This window comes from Sus scrofa, chromosome 5 (assembly GCF_054392235.1).
Source record: "Sus scrofa isolate SSC_HxYL_T2T_F1_AM1 chromosome 5, Sscrofa_HxYL_maternal_Yorkshire_Landrace_v2.0, whole genome shotgun sequence".
NCBI lineage: Eukaryota > Metazoa > Chordata > Mammalia > Artiodactyla > Suidae > Sus > Sus scrofa.
Window position 1 is genome coordinate 21,878,239 of NC_139387.1, and position 14,055 is coordinate 21,892,293.

Genomic DNA, 14,055 nt, shown 5'->3' on the forward strand with positions numbered 1-14,055 from the left:
GGAGTGATTAAGGTAGAATCTTGATACCATGACAGAGGAAGAAGGGCTGAGCCTCTGCACACAACCTTATTATCCTTGTAGAAATCTCCATGGGAAAGGGTGAGCAGCTTCTCAAGTTTCTAGTCGTACAGACATAACAACTCTTAGCCTTTTCTTAAACATACACAGGAACTCTCTGGTAAAGGCATCAACAACTATAGACAGTCCAGCAATTTAACTGCCCATCAGATCATGAGAAAGAGCAGGCAGGGTCCACCAACGCTTCACATAAATGACACAAGGCAAATTCACCTTATAGGCCTCAGAGCACTGGGGGAAAACACCTAAACCAGGGATCTGGTGAGAATTCAGCCTTGGACAAACATCAAAAAGCTTTGTGGTCAGGCACAGTCAGAACCCACATTCCAAGGTGATGACAGGAAACTTCTTTAACAGACGAATCTTCCAGAAAAAAAGGGGGGGTGGTGGTGAGGAGGTGAAGCAGAAAGAGAGGGATTAAAAACAAAACAAAACAAAACAAAACAAAAAAACCCACACATTATAAAGGTAAAAGAAAAAATGGTAAAAGTGCCAGTACTCAGAAATTACAGAAAGGTCATTATACAAAGTTGGCGCAATCCAGAAGAATGGAGGGATGATTAGCTATTTGCATTAACCAATCAATCCTAGAAGCAGAGAACCACCTACATGGGATCTCTGGTATCCCGCTGCTCTGTCTAGTTCAGGCTCCACTCTAGTCCCTCTAGTCACTAATTTTTTCTTCCCTCCCCCCAGTCACTATGCCAGCTGTCCTCGTGGCTTTTCTTAGATCTTGGTGTAGCACATACAAGCAAAAGCATATGGATATATATACACATATAATTCTATATCTTTCTCTAAGCTTTCTTTGTATTGTTTAAAAATGTCAAAATATATAATCACTGAGCTCTCTTCATTTTAGAGTTTTTTTGGGATATGGAAGTTCCCAGGCTAGGGGTCGAATTGGAGCTACAGCTGTTGGACTATGCCACAGCCACAGCAACACTGGATTCAAGCTGTGTCTGCAACCTACACCACAGCTCACGGCAATGCTGGATCCTTAACCCACTGCACAAAGCCAGGGATCGAACCCGCATCCCTGTGGATCCTAGTCAGGTTAGTTAACCACTGAGCCACAAAGGGAATTCCCATTTTAGAAATTTAACATAAATTCTCCAAGGCCACTAAGAAAGCAAAATCCTCTATAAAGAAAGCCATTCTAAAGAGCAGGAAAGAGCAAGGGCATATTAAAGGTCCCTATCACATTATTAATTAAATATGCCCATGATGGGTGACTTTAGTTGGTCCAGGCTTGATAAATTCCCATTTCTCCCCTAAGGCCCTTGATGAAACCTGTTGGCTTATATGAAGATTAAAGTGTCAGCTACAACACTGTCTTTAAGGCATCTTCTTTATAGCCATATTGTAGAAAATAAAACAGATGAAAAGAAACTAAATTTACAGAACCATTTTAATCTGGTCTAAGTTCTTTGCTCTTTATGGATCTACAAGTACCATTGGCTTTAGGTTTGTAATACATACAGCATAAAACTAAAATACCCTTTATAAAGATGTTTTCTTCCACTAGATTTATGATTTCCAAAGTATTAGGCATGTGGCACTTTAACAAAAACACAGTATAGAGATGCACATTACAGCTGTCCTGGCTGTCTCAGGTTTTGTTAAATGAGCTGATAACTATCACTCCACCTCCACCAAAAGCCTATGAGCACCCAATTCAAAAGGAGTTAAAAGCTTTTTAAATGTCTGTTTAAGAGACTGGATTAGGAAAGAGTTGAGGAGGAAGATTAACTGTGGTCGTTAACACCCCTATCATTAACAAGCCACAAACAGACAACACAAACTTTATTAATAGAGAGGAGTGTGGAAAGAGGAAAGGCTCTCCCTTGGCTAACACAGCTCCAGTTTGTGATTCTTTAAAAATCAGGCCAAGGCACTGTTTCAGCCAGTCACAGAATTATTCTGGGGCCAAGTATCCTATTTGTTGATTATCTAAGACTCTTGCTCCAGCGAGCAAGGGAGTAAAGAGACATTTGTTCTTTTAGATTAAAACATATAGATTATAAATAGAGATAAAGGCTGCCTTATAAATTTCACTTAGCTATACTGTCCTCCAAGCTCTGACCACCACTAAAAATATAAATGAAAGTGTATTACAGCAATTCTCAGAACTGCTCAAAAGTTTTAAGTATGGTTCACTGGAATATTTAGCAGTAACATACAAATTCTTGATGTCTTAAGAAAAAATGGGTAATAGCAACATTTGAGTAGATTACCATGAAACTTCAATTTTCACATACCACTCTGGCAGGTCATATTCACAAAATATGGAAGGGTTAAAAAAGAACTGAAATGTCCACCCCCAAATAAAATTATGGTCATAAGGTATTTTCCAAACAGCCATAAAATTAAAGACTATGCTTATCTAGCTTGTACACATTTTGGACATCAGCAGCTTAAGGGTTACCAGGGCCCCATCAGGTCATTTCAACAAATCCTCTATTTTAAGGAAGAGCTTCTACTATGCCAGACAATTTATATTCTATCAGAGTCTTTGTTCAGCAGAGACTCAGGAGACATACAAATTTGCATAACCATAAACTAAAATATCTAAAAATCTCTAATATTACTGTTGAGATGGTATTAGACTTTAAATCAATATGCTAAAATCTAATTAATATATCCTGACCCCCCCCCCAAAGAGGACTTTTTATACAATTGGAATAAGAACGATATCTCAGACTGTAAAACTTCAGGGGGTAAAGAGAGCATATGGCATAATTTTGTGCTTTGCCGTTACCTTGGTGTGTTAGTGACATGAATTACACTGAAATCATAGTCTACAATTTAGACAAATAAAATCAAGCCAGTATTGAACTTTTTCCCATCCTATACAACAGTATCCTTGGCAGCTCCTTGGCCATCTGTTAAGATCCTGACCAATTCCTCTCCGTGGCAATTTAAAAGCTGTAAAAAAATACATAATGGGTGATGACAGGAGAAACAAACCCACACCAGAAATTATTGAACCTTGTACATCTTTGCAAGTGTCTCTATTGACATTTAAGTGTGAATTACTATACCACAATATCATAAAAGTGTGCTCTACACTTCAGATATATTGATAGTTAAATGCAAAGAAAGGCCACCATCAGATAAACAGCCAAAGGGATGGCCAATGTCAGACCACCCAGCTCTTCCACTGAGCATTCTGACATGTTGCTTAAACCAAGTGAGATGTTTCTGCCTCTTCTTGTCTGGCTTCCAACCATCCTCCCAATTCAGATCCTATGCCAAAAGGATGATTAATATAGTAATTTTGTTCTTTGCTCTAAAATTGATTGGTTGGTTATTGGTTGGGACATTTATTGAGGGCCTAGTAGCTGCCAAGCAATGCATGGGCATTGAGTCTAGCCCAGTCCTCAACTTAAGGACTAAGGATTTTAAGTGTCTCCTTGATTAAGTCAGCACTGGTTAGCAGGGTCTCCAAAGAGTAATACAAAAAAGCTACTAAAAGGGCAACTTGTTAACAGCGGCAATATCATGAATAAGAATAAGATGTGGGTCCTATCCCAAGGAGATCACTGAAAGGTTGAACTTGACAGTTCACTTAACTTGAAGGGTGTTAGCTACTTGCCCTACTTACCTCATAGGTCTATGGCAGTGGGGTGTGTGTGTGTGTGTGTGTGTGTGTGTGTGTGTGCAGAAAACACTTAAAAATGTAGACCAAACAGAATATAAATGTCTGCTAGTGGAATTTAAAAATAATGAACATTTTGGCAAGTGTTCCCTCCTCTTCTATCTTCTGGAAGAGCCTGTATAGAATTGATATTTCTCCCATCAGGGTTGGAAAATTCACCCCATAAAGCCATCCGGACATGGAGTTCTCTCTGTGGGAAGGTTTCTAACTACAAATTCCATTTTCTTAATAGATATAAGGCTAGTGAGGTTCTGAATTTCTTCTGAAGTGAGCTTCAGTAGTTTGTCTTTCAAGGAAGCCATTCATTTTATCTTAGATATTGAATGTATTGGCATAGTTGTTCTAATATTCCCTTATTGGCCCTCCCCCACTTTTTAATGGCCTCACCTGCAGTAAATGGAAATCCCTAGGCCAGGGACTGAATCTGAGCTGCACAGCTGCCTCAATGCTGGATCCTTTAAGCCACTATGTGCCAGGCCAGGGATCAAACCCCAGCCTCTGCAAGGACCCGAGCTACTGCAGTAAGATTCTTAACTCACTGTGCCAAGGTGGGAACTCCTCTCAATACCCTTTAAGCATCTATAGGATCAGTAGTGATATCCCTTCTCTTATTCCTGGTATTAGTAATTTGTGTTTATATTTCCCCTGATCAAACTTGCTTATTAATTTTATTGATCTGAAAAAACTTTCAATTTCATTGATTTTTCTGTTTTATACTTCATCAACTACTTACTGCTTTTACCTTCATTTTCTTTCTTTCGGTTTAATTTGCTTTTTTTTTTTTTTTTTCTTTTCTGGGCCACACATACAGAAGTTCCTAGGCTAGGGGTCAAATTGGAGTTGGAGCTGCAGCTGCCAGCCTACACCATATCCACAGCAACGCAGGATCCAAGCCATGTCTGCAACCTACACCACAGCTCACCGCAACACTGGATCCTTAATCCACCAAGCACTACCAGAAACTGAACCCACATCCTCATGGATGGTGCATTGCTGCTGAGCCACAATGGGAATTCCTGCTCTTCTTTTTTTAATTAAAAAAAATTGACATGTAACACTATAATTTTAAGGTTACAGAGTTACTTTGATACATTTGTGTTTTGTAATATGGTAGACAATGTGATATTTATTACATTACATAATTACAGTAACATATTATTATCTACATTCATTATCCATGCATTATATCTTTAGAGCTTATCTACTACTTGTTACACACAAGTTTGTACCCTTAAACATCATTACTTTCTTTTTTGGCCACCCTGAAGCATATAGTTCCAAGGCCAGGGATCAGATACAAGCTGAAACTGTAACCTACATGGCAGCTGCAGTAACACCAGATCCTTTAACTCACTGATTCAGGGATTGAACCCAAGTCCTGGCACTGCATAGATGTTGCCAAGCCTTTTGCACCACATCGGTGACTCCTAAACATCATTACTCTTATTGCTTCTTTTTCTGGGTTCTTAAAATAGAAACATGGACTCTAGATCTTTTTGCCTTTTTTTTTTTTTTTTTTTTTTTAACCAAGGCACAACTGCGGCATATGGAAGTTCCCAGGCTAGGGGTCAAATTGGAGCTGCAGCTGCAGACCTACACCAAAGCCATAGCCACACCAGATCTGAGCCACATCTACAGCCTAATCCACAGCTTGCAACAACGCTGGATTGTTAACCCACTGAGCAAGGCCAGGGGTCGAACCACATCCTCACAGACACTATGGTCTGTGGGTTCTTAACCCACTGAGCCAAAAGAACTCCTTTCTACCTTTATAATTAAAGCATTTAAAATTATAAAAATTATAAAATTTTCTCTAAGCACTTAGTTATATCCCAAATTTTGACATGTTATCATTTTTATTCAGTTCAAAGTATTTTCTAAATGGAAATCCCTGGCAGCTCAGTGGGCTGGAGATCGGTGATGCTACTATAGTGAGGGTTTGATCCATGGTCCCCAAACTTCTGCATACCATGGACATGGACAAAATCTTTTTCTTCTTTGTGATCTCTTTGATCCATGGATTGCTCAGAAGTGTGTTGTTTAGTTTCAAATGTTTGAGGATTTTCCAGATGTCATTCAGTTACTGATTTCTAATTTAATTGTGTTATGGTCAGGAACATCCTTTGTATTTTTATGTTTACAAATCCTTTTAATTTTGAGATTTGTTTTATGACAGAAGATGGTCTGTTTTGGTAAATCTTCCTTTGCAATTGAAAAGAATATATTTTTCTTAAAAAAAGAAAGAAAAGGAAGTTTCCTGGTAGTCTAGTGGTTAGGACTTGGCGGTTTCACGGCTATGGCCTGAATTCAATCCCTGGTCTGGGAACTGAGATCCCACAACAAGCCACAGCACACTGTAGGACTACCCCCGCCCCCCGCTTTCAAAAGAAAAAAAAATGTGTATTCTGCTGCTGTTGGATGGAATATTCAATAAATGTCAGTTATATTATGTTCATTGACAGTATTGTTCAAGTTTATTTCCTTACCGATTTTCATCTAATTCTATTAATTACTGAATGAGGGTGTTAAAATTTCCAAAACTGCAGATGTGTATTATTTAGTTCTATTGTTTTTTTCTTGTATTTTGACGCTTTTTTTTGGGTCTTTTTTAGGGCCACACCCGTGGCATATGGAGGTTCCCAGGCTAGGGGTGAAATCAGAGCTGTAGCCGCCGGCCTAAACACCACAGCCACAGCCACAGCCACGTGGGATCCAAGCGGCATCTGTGACCTTAACCACAGCTCAAGGCAATGCCGGATCCAGATTGTTTAACCCACATGGATACTAGTTGGGTTTGTTACATTGAGCCACGAAGGGAACCCCCTTGATGCTTATTATTAGTTGTGTAAAATTTGGGATTGTTGTGTCCTCCTGAATTGATCCCTCTATCATGTAACCTAGTGTTAGCTATTTGTCCTACCTACCTCATGTCTGTTATGGAAAAAGAACAAGAAAAGCACTTTGGAAAATACACAGAAAACAGAAGGTAAAATGTCTGATGACAGTAGTTTAAAAATAACTTTAATGAATTTTCTGTACTATCTGTAAGTTTTATCTACGCTTGTCTCCCATTACACATATAAATGGGGTTTGCCTATGTTTTATCAGATTCCTAGATATAATTTATTATTGTGAAATACTGAACAAATTAGCAGTATATTACCCTCCATAACTCCCTGTGCGGTAAGTGAGTCTCACTGATTTAGGGATGAGAAACAAGGCACATGGAGTTCAAGGATTTGCCTCAGAAACCAAACTTAAGATAGATTTCCCAGCCTGTTAGTTGACCTCTTTAGCAGAGGGCATTTTATTCTGACATAATTATGCCCGCTGGCTCAGATATGAACTTGCTTTATTCTAAGAATTGTAGATTACAATCACAGAAATACTTGAATTCAATTTGGTTCCTCCTTTCCATGAAGAAATAAATAATGAGTGTGTTATAAAACTTGATCTTGAAATAGTCCTTTCAATGACACCATCTCAATCCCAGGCTTTCTGGTGTCCTTCCTAGCAAAGAAACACAATGGAAAAGGCACTTATATTTATTAAGACTGAAGAATAAGACTGCATGAGAAAAAATTTTAAACTAGGTCCATGATTTAGTTCCAAGTAGAAAAATCTGGCAGTGCTGTTTTTTCTTTCTTAAAATTCTGCTTATTCCCCTCCTTTAAAAATGTATTTATTTATTTTGGCTGTGCCCAAGGCATACAAAAGTTCCCAGAGCAAGGACTGGACTCGAGCCACAGCAGTGGCAATGCCAGCCAGATCCTTAACCACTCAGCCACCAGGGAACTCCTTAAAAATTTTTAATGGGGATATAATTGACTGTGTTTAAATTTGATGAACTATCCTTACTGGATAGGAAATTCAGACCATATAGTCCACAGCCTTATAAGAATGACAGTGAAAAGTGGCCCAGCTAGTTCATGATACTTTTTTAAGAAAATTCCACACAATTAACAAGTACATGTTTGCTACCCTGGGCTGTCTTTTTTTTTTTTTTTTTTTAATACTATGATTTTAATTTTTTTCATTATAGCTGGTTTACAGTGTTCTGTCAATTTTCTACTGTACAGCATGGTGACCCAGTTACACATACATGTATACAATCTTTTTCCTTAATACTTGAGGGGTTGACAACCAGCCAACAACTCAGTATTCTGTCCCTCAAGTCCTAGGCAAGACCACCAGTGGATTATAATGGCCCCAAATATTAGAATGAGTTTTTGAGTCACCTTTTTAAAAATTTTTATTTTATATTTTTTGGCCATGCTCACAGCATGCAGAAGGTCCCGGGTAAAGGACTGAACCCAAGCCACAGCAGTTACAATACCAGATCCTTAACTAATAGGCCACCAGGGAAGTCCACCCCTCATTTTAGAAAATAACTTATATTTGGATAGGGATTGGAGAAATAGGGTATAATGGTCTGCATGATCACACCCCCCCAACCCCACTAAAGACCATGACCTAGTCACTCAAACCTGCATGATTATTAAGATGTGATTTAATGATGTGAAAGCAGAAATTAACCCTGAATTATCTGGTGGGGCTTAAATTCAATCACGTTTAAAAAAAAAAAAGAGGGAGTTCCCGTTGTGGCTCAGTGGTTAAGGAATCCGACTAGGAACCATGAGGTTGTGGGTTCAATCCTTGGCCTCACTCAGTGGGTTAAGGATCTGGCGTTGCTGTGAGCTGTGGTGTAGGTCGCAGACTCGGCTCGGATCCTGCGTTGCTGTGGCTCTGGTGTAGGCCAGTGGCTGCAGCTCCAATTAGACCCCTAGCCTGGGAACCTTTATATGCCACGGGTGCAGCCCTATAAAGACAAAAGACAGGAGTTCCCGTCATGGAGCAGTGGTTAACGAATCCGACTAATGAGGCTTCGGGTTCGGTCCCTGCCCTTGCTCAGTGGGTTAACAATCCGGCGTTGCCGTGAGCTGTGGCGTAGGTCGCAGATGCGGCTCGGATCCCGCGTTGCTGTGGCTCTGGCGTAGGCCAGTGGCTACAGCTCCGATTAGACCCCTAGCCTGGGAACCTCCATATGCCACGGGAACGGCCCAAGAAATGGCAAAAAGACAAAAAACAAACAAAAAAATTCAATCACATGTATCCTTTGAAGAAAGGCCAGAGTTCTGAGACAGACACACAGAGAAGGAAATATGAAGACACAGCAGGGAAAGACAAGGCCATAAACCAAGGAATACTGAAAACAGCCAGAAGCTGGAAATGGAAGGAAGGGACTCTCCCACAGGGCCTCCAGAATGGGCTCAACACCTTGGCTGCAGACTTCTGGCCTCCAGAATTGTGAGAGAAAAGAAGTTCCTATTGTTTGAAGACACCAGGTTTGTGGTAATTGCAACCACAAGAAACTAACACATAAGGAAAATAAAATTTTAAAAATCATAAGCTGGACATATATAATTCCAATTAATGATCCAAAAAGAATTGTGTTTTAAGTAACCCAAAGAATGCCTAAAACCTTTACTCCTTCATTTCGAAGGATAAATTAAGGCAATCGATCACAGGATGCAATTTCCCCAAAGTATGGCAGATCTGAGAAGATGAACGCAGAAAGGTCTAATATTTACAAAGCTGCTAACAAGAACAGTGTAGGTTTTCCCAAACATGCTAGCTGGTAGAGCTCCCGGACAGACTAAACATAGGCAACAGTTGTCACTGTGGGTGTTCTGCCAACACAAGTGTAAAGTTGTCATCAGAAATGAATATGTGGCTTCAAGTGGCTCACAGAAATCTAACAAATCTGCGTCTTGGACTCTGCACAAGCCAACTCTTCTCAGGATGACCTGGACTCCTTCCCATTAGTGCAATGGTCAGCTAAAGCCATCCGCTATAAGTAGGGAAGGAAAAATCAGTTTCTGTCAGGGAAAAAAAGGCAACTGCCCAGAGTCCAAGTTTATCAGTAATACGTTTAAGTATCAGCCATACTCAGTCATAAATGTTATCTTACAGTGTAATTTACTGCTTTTAAAAATCAACATTCAGAGAATTGAGGCCCAATTTCATCTAAAGTGAATGGAAATAAAAATAGACTAAAAGGACAAGGAAAAAAAAGAAATGCTTTACCAGGGGATGTTAAATGTGCTGTTTCAATAAGACATATAAATCACGCTATGTGGTTGAATAAAATACCTCAATAAATGGAAAAAATTACTAGTCTTTCTGAGAAACCTTTGTACCCTGGATACCTTTCTGTCTTTCCAGAGCTACTGTCAAGGGCTCAGAAAATCAACAGAACTTGCCTAGACATATAAAAATCCAGTCACCTCAGAGGTATGTTCTTTCTTTCTCTTGCCCCAGTTATCATCCTGATCACTGCCTACCCAGACAAGAAGCTTTCTACTTACTAGATTTCAGAAAAACCACTGAAGATATGTTATTTTCCCTTTTAGTGAAAAATCATTTTGTTTGGATACAATATTATGCCTCTAAGTTCTAAGCATAAGTGCTTAAAACTTAATTTTTGTAATACTAGGTTCAGTGCTTTTTATTGTTAACAGAGTGGTTAACAAGTTAACAACCAAACCAGGTACTCCAAAGGCAAGAAATACAAGTCTAAACTTGGGATTTTCAATGTGACAGTCTCAGAATTTCAATGAAAAATTACCCCACCAGAGAGAAATGTTTGTCAGACCTACTAATTGTGACACTCTAAAAGAATTCACAATAAAACATGCAATTTTTATTTGTACACCAAAAAGTCTAGGTTGAAGTCATGAAATGTTTCAAATTAAAAACATCAAATAAGGGGTGGCTGATCATTTTCTTTATAGACCCAAGTAACTGGAGCTGGAGATGAGAGCAATCTACTCAAGAGTAATCTAAGGTGGGATGATTTGGTTATCTATTCTTCAGATCAGTATTCCTTCTTTTTCTTTTCTTTTTTTTTTTTGGCCACACCTACAGCATGCTCCTGAGCCAGGGACTGAACCCGAACCACAGTAGTGACCCGAGTCTCTACAGTGACAATGCCAGATCTTTAACCTACTGCACCATAAGGGAACTCCCAAATCAGTATTTCTTTTTCCTCCAACGCATGTGTCTCTACATAGCTGAAAAATCAGTTTAGCAGAAATCGACTTGTGTTTTTAACCAAATGATACAGTGTACTACAGAAGAGAAAATGTCAGTGCTTTGAACATTTATCTGCATAGTGAAACTTTTTTCAACGTGCCTACAGGGTCAGTGTAAAATGTATTTCTTACTCTGGGTCAAGGTCAAAAAAGTTTGAGATACTGATCCAAAAGAATGCTAGTAAAGGAAAGAGAAATAAATCAGATAAGAATACAAGAAACATCTGAAGCAAAGTCTACATTCTTCAAAAACACATTTGCTATTATTTCAGGAAGCCAAACATAAGATGCAATCAATGTTTAAACTGCAAGAAATGGTAAAAATCTTAATGAAAGTTTTCTTTTACCCAATGAAACAATGATCATGCTCTATCTGAACAGATAATCATAAGGACTCAGTGATCCACTTTACCAAGGACACTTCCTAAACATTCATCTTCTCCCTCTGATTTCCAATTGGCAAAAAACAAAATATTTTGACAAGATAATCAACTCTACGATGTCTCATTTTTTATTTTCATTTATTTATTTACTTGTGGTCTTTTGTCCTTTTTTTAGGGCTGCACCCATGGCATATGGAAGTTCCCAGACTAGGGGACGAATCAGAGCTACAGCCTCTGGCCCATGCCAAAGCCACAGCAACATGGGACTCAGGCAGAATCTTCAACCTACACCACAGTTCACTGCAACACTGGATCCCTAACCCACTGCTCGAAGCCAGGGATCGAACCTGCATCCTCATGGATCCTAGTTGGGCCCGTTAACCACTGATCCGTGAAAGGAACTCCCAGATAAATGGTTTCCAAGTGGAGATTTTGCACCCCTCCCTCCCAGGACAATTGGGAAAACTTTGATTGTCACAAGTGGGGGTATGGGGAGGTGAAATGCACTTACTAGGCTCAAAATGTAAATAGCACTGAAGCTGAGAAACCCTACAGATCAAGATTGTATTCCTTTCAAATTTAAATAAATTAGGGACAGAAATTCTTAATCTATATCACTTCAGTTCTTATAAACCAAGTAGCTACACTATTAGCATACCTATAGTTTATACGCAAATATGAAACAGATTTTCCATTTCAAGTATCAGAAAACATGAAAATCTGTTCAGGATAAGCTCAGCTAAAAATCATCCTTTTGCACAGTGTTACAAAGATCTCTAATCATAACAGAACTTCTTCATGTGTATTTGAACTTACTACAGTATTTAAACAACTGTCCCTTGATACTAAATAAGGCAGTTAATAACAGAGGAGTATAGGAATTCTCTTATGAGGCAGTAGGTTAAGGATCCAGAATCACCACTGCAGCAGCCTGGATCACTGCTGTGGTGCACGTTAGATCCCCAGCCCAGGAACTTCCTTATGCCACAGGTGCGGCCAAAAAAGGGGGAGGGGCAGTATAGACTCTCATACAGTCAAAACGTAATGAAAATTTCTATGGTTTACTAAAACATAGTGGAATGAGTAGAACAAGCATTACTAACAGGATATGGACTGCACAGGAAATACTTTGAAATTCTATAATCAAAAGGCAAAAAATAACCCAGGTGATGGATGGGTTCCGTCTCCAGCACCCTAAGTATCACCCTCCTTAAGCAACTTCCTTTTTATCCAAATCCAGATATCCTTAAAGGAACAGCAGAAAGAAGGCCTAAGAAGATCTGTAACAATGTAAAGAGATATATATATATGGAGGAGAAAGTTCCTCAGAGCAGAGCCTAAGATAAAGGAATTGGACAATGCTTGTAAAGCACTTAACATCATGACTATCAGTACTCAAAAAAAAAAATTATCTTTTTAAAATTTGTTTGTTTAAACCAAGAATCGCTTTAGTTCTTAACTGAAAAACAGCACCTTTTTGAGGTGTAAGGAGGTGGTGAGAAGTACTTGACTATAACTGAAAACACAAAAACAACGAGCTTTTAAATTTATTTTTAATTACAAATTATTATCCCTGCAAAAATGTAAACACTGGAGATGCGATGTGTCTCCAACCCACTGTATCCCTAGAGGTTAACATATTTTGCTATGCAGTTTTCCGAAACATTTCCTATGGGTTCACAAATATTTCTTTGTCTGTGGAAATATGCATTACTGTTATTTTGTAGACTCTTCTTGGGTGCTATTCCACAACAGTACAAATAAATTCTATTTGTTCTAACATTTCAAGGCAGTCTTCCTAAAGAAGCGAGTTTTCCAGTCATGTCTTTGACATCCCTTGTTCCCCTCCAAAACCTAAAGTGCTGGATGGTGAGATATACCGTTGTGGGGGGGAAAGAGCCAAAACCGAGGAATACAGGACCAAACTTAACAGCTTTCCTACCAGAGAAGTGTGGCACGGAGGCCCACAGGTTTTGTTAAAGTCATTGTGAATAAAATAGCCCCTACGCGCCATCACAGGCATTGAATCCCCTTCCTCGCATCCCCAAATCTAAGACCTCCCTCTTTTGGAGCGCTGATTGGACGAACAGCCTGAGCGCTTTCCAGAGGCTGCTCGCCTACTGGCTCCCGATTTGGTCCATCCACCTAACCGCCCAACTCCCGCATCCCCCATTGGAGTCAAATCGTGGCCTCTTGGAGGAGCCCAACCTACCGCGCGCTTCGTGCTCATTGGCTCAGTGAGATGCTGCTCAGGAGGAGAAAGCCCGCCTCCCACATACCGATGGCCCAAGGACCGATGAGTCGGCAGCTAAGGACAGCCCCAATTGGCCTATACACTCGCCAGTCAAACTCTTCCGCTGCAAAGCTCCACAGAACCTACGGGGATAAAACATCCCGCCCCCGTTCTTCCATTGGTTGGCCGATCTCACCGCTCCCCCTTCACGAGCCCCCACCCCGAGGTCCATTCATTTCACACAATAACGGGCCCAGTTGGAGTCAGTTCAAGACCTCGTATGGGTAGGCAAGATGGTCCGCCACTTACCGGGGGTCGAGACCGATCACTCACGCTAACGCCTCGCCTGTTCCTCTGTGGTGCGGCCGGACCACAAGCCACCGCCGCCGCCGCCTTCTGCGCAACGCCAACCGCCCGCCAAAACGGATCCTTCCCTGCGCCTGCGCGACCAATCCTGGGACCCGACCCTTTCCCCGCCCATTACGCCTGCGCAAAAGGGGGCACAACTCCCGCCACTACGCAGGCGCCTTAGGTTCGCCGCTGTCTCCTGCCCGCCATTTCACGTGTTGCAAGCTCCGGGCGGAACTTCTTAGCGCGCCTGCGTAA

The 14,055-nt window shown here is 40.3% G+C and overlaps 1 protein-coding gene and 1 long non-coding RNA gene across 4 annotated transcripts in view; one reads left to right on the forward strand and one right to left on the reverse strand.

The window, feature by feature from the left end:
- Window positions 1-13,905, reverse strand: part of CBX5 (chromobox 5) — a 38,439-nt gene extending 24,534 nt beyond the window's left edge. The window contains exons 1-2 of one of the 3 annotated variants that reach the window (NM_001444337.1): window positions 13,759-13,905; window positions 13,496-13,592 (exon numbers count right to left, since the gene is read on the reverse strand). The gene's annotated coding sequence lies outside the window, so the exon portion shown is untranslated. Of the gene's footprint in view, window positions 1-13,428; window positions 13,593-13,758 lie in introns of all 3 variants that reach the window. The other 2 variants (NM_001444336.1, NM_001444335.1) reach the window with 2 other exon arrangements.
- On the forward strand, window positions 5,232-13,887 carry LOC146403198 (uncharacterized). Its single transcript, XR_014803279.1, has 2 exons — window positions 5,232-5,291; window positions 9,059-13,887. It is a non-coding gene; the product is annotated as an uncharacterized LOC146403198 (long non-coding RNA).
- Window positions 13,906-14,055: the final 150 nt, after the last annotated feature.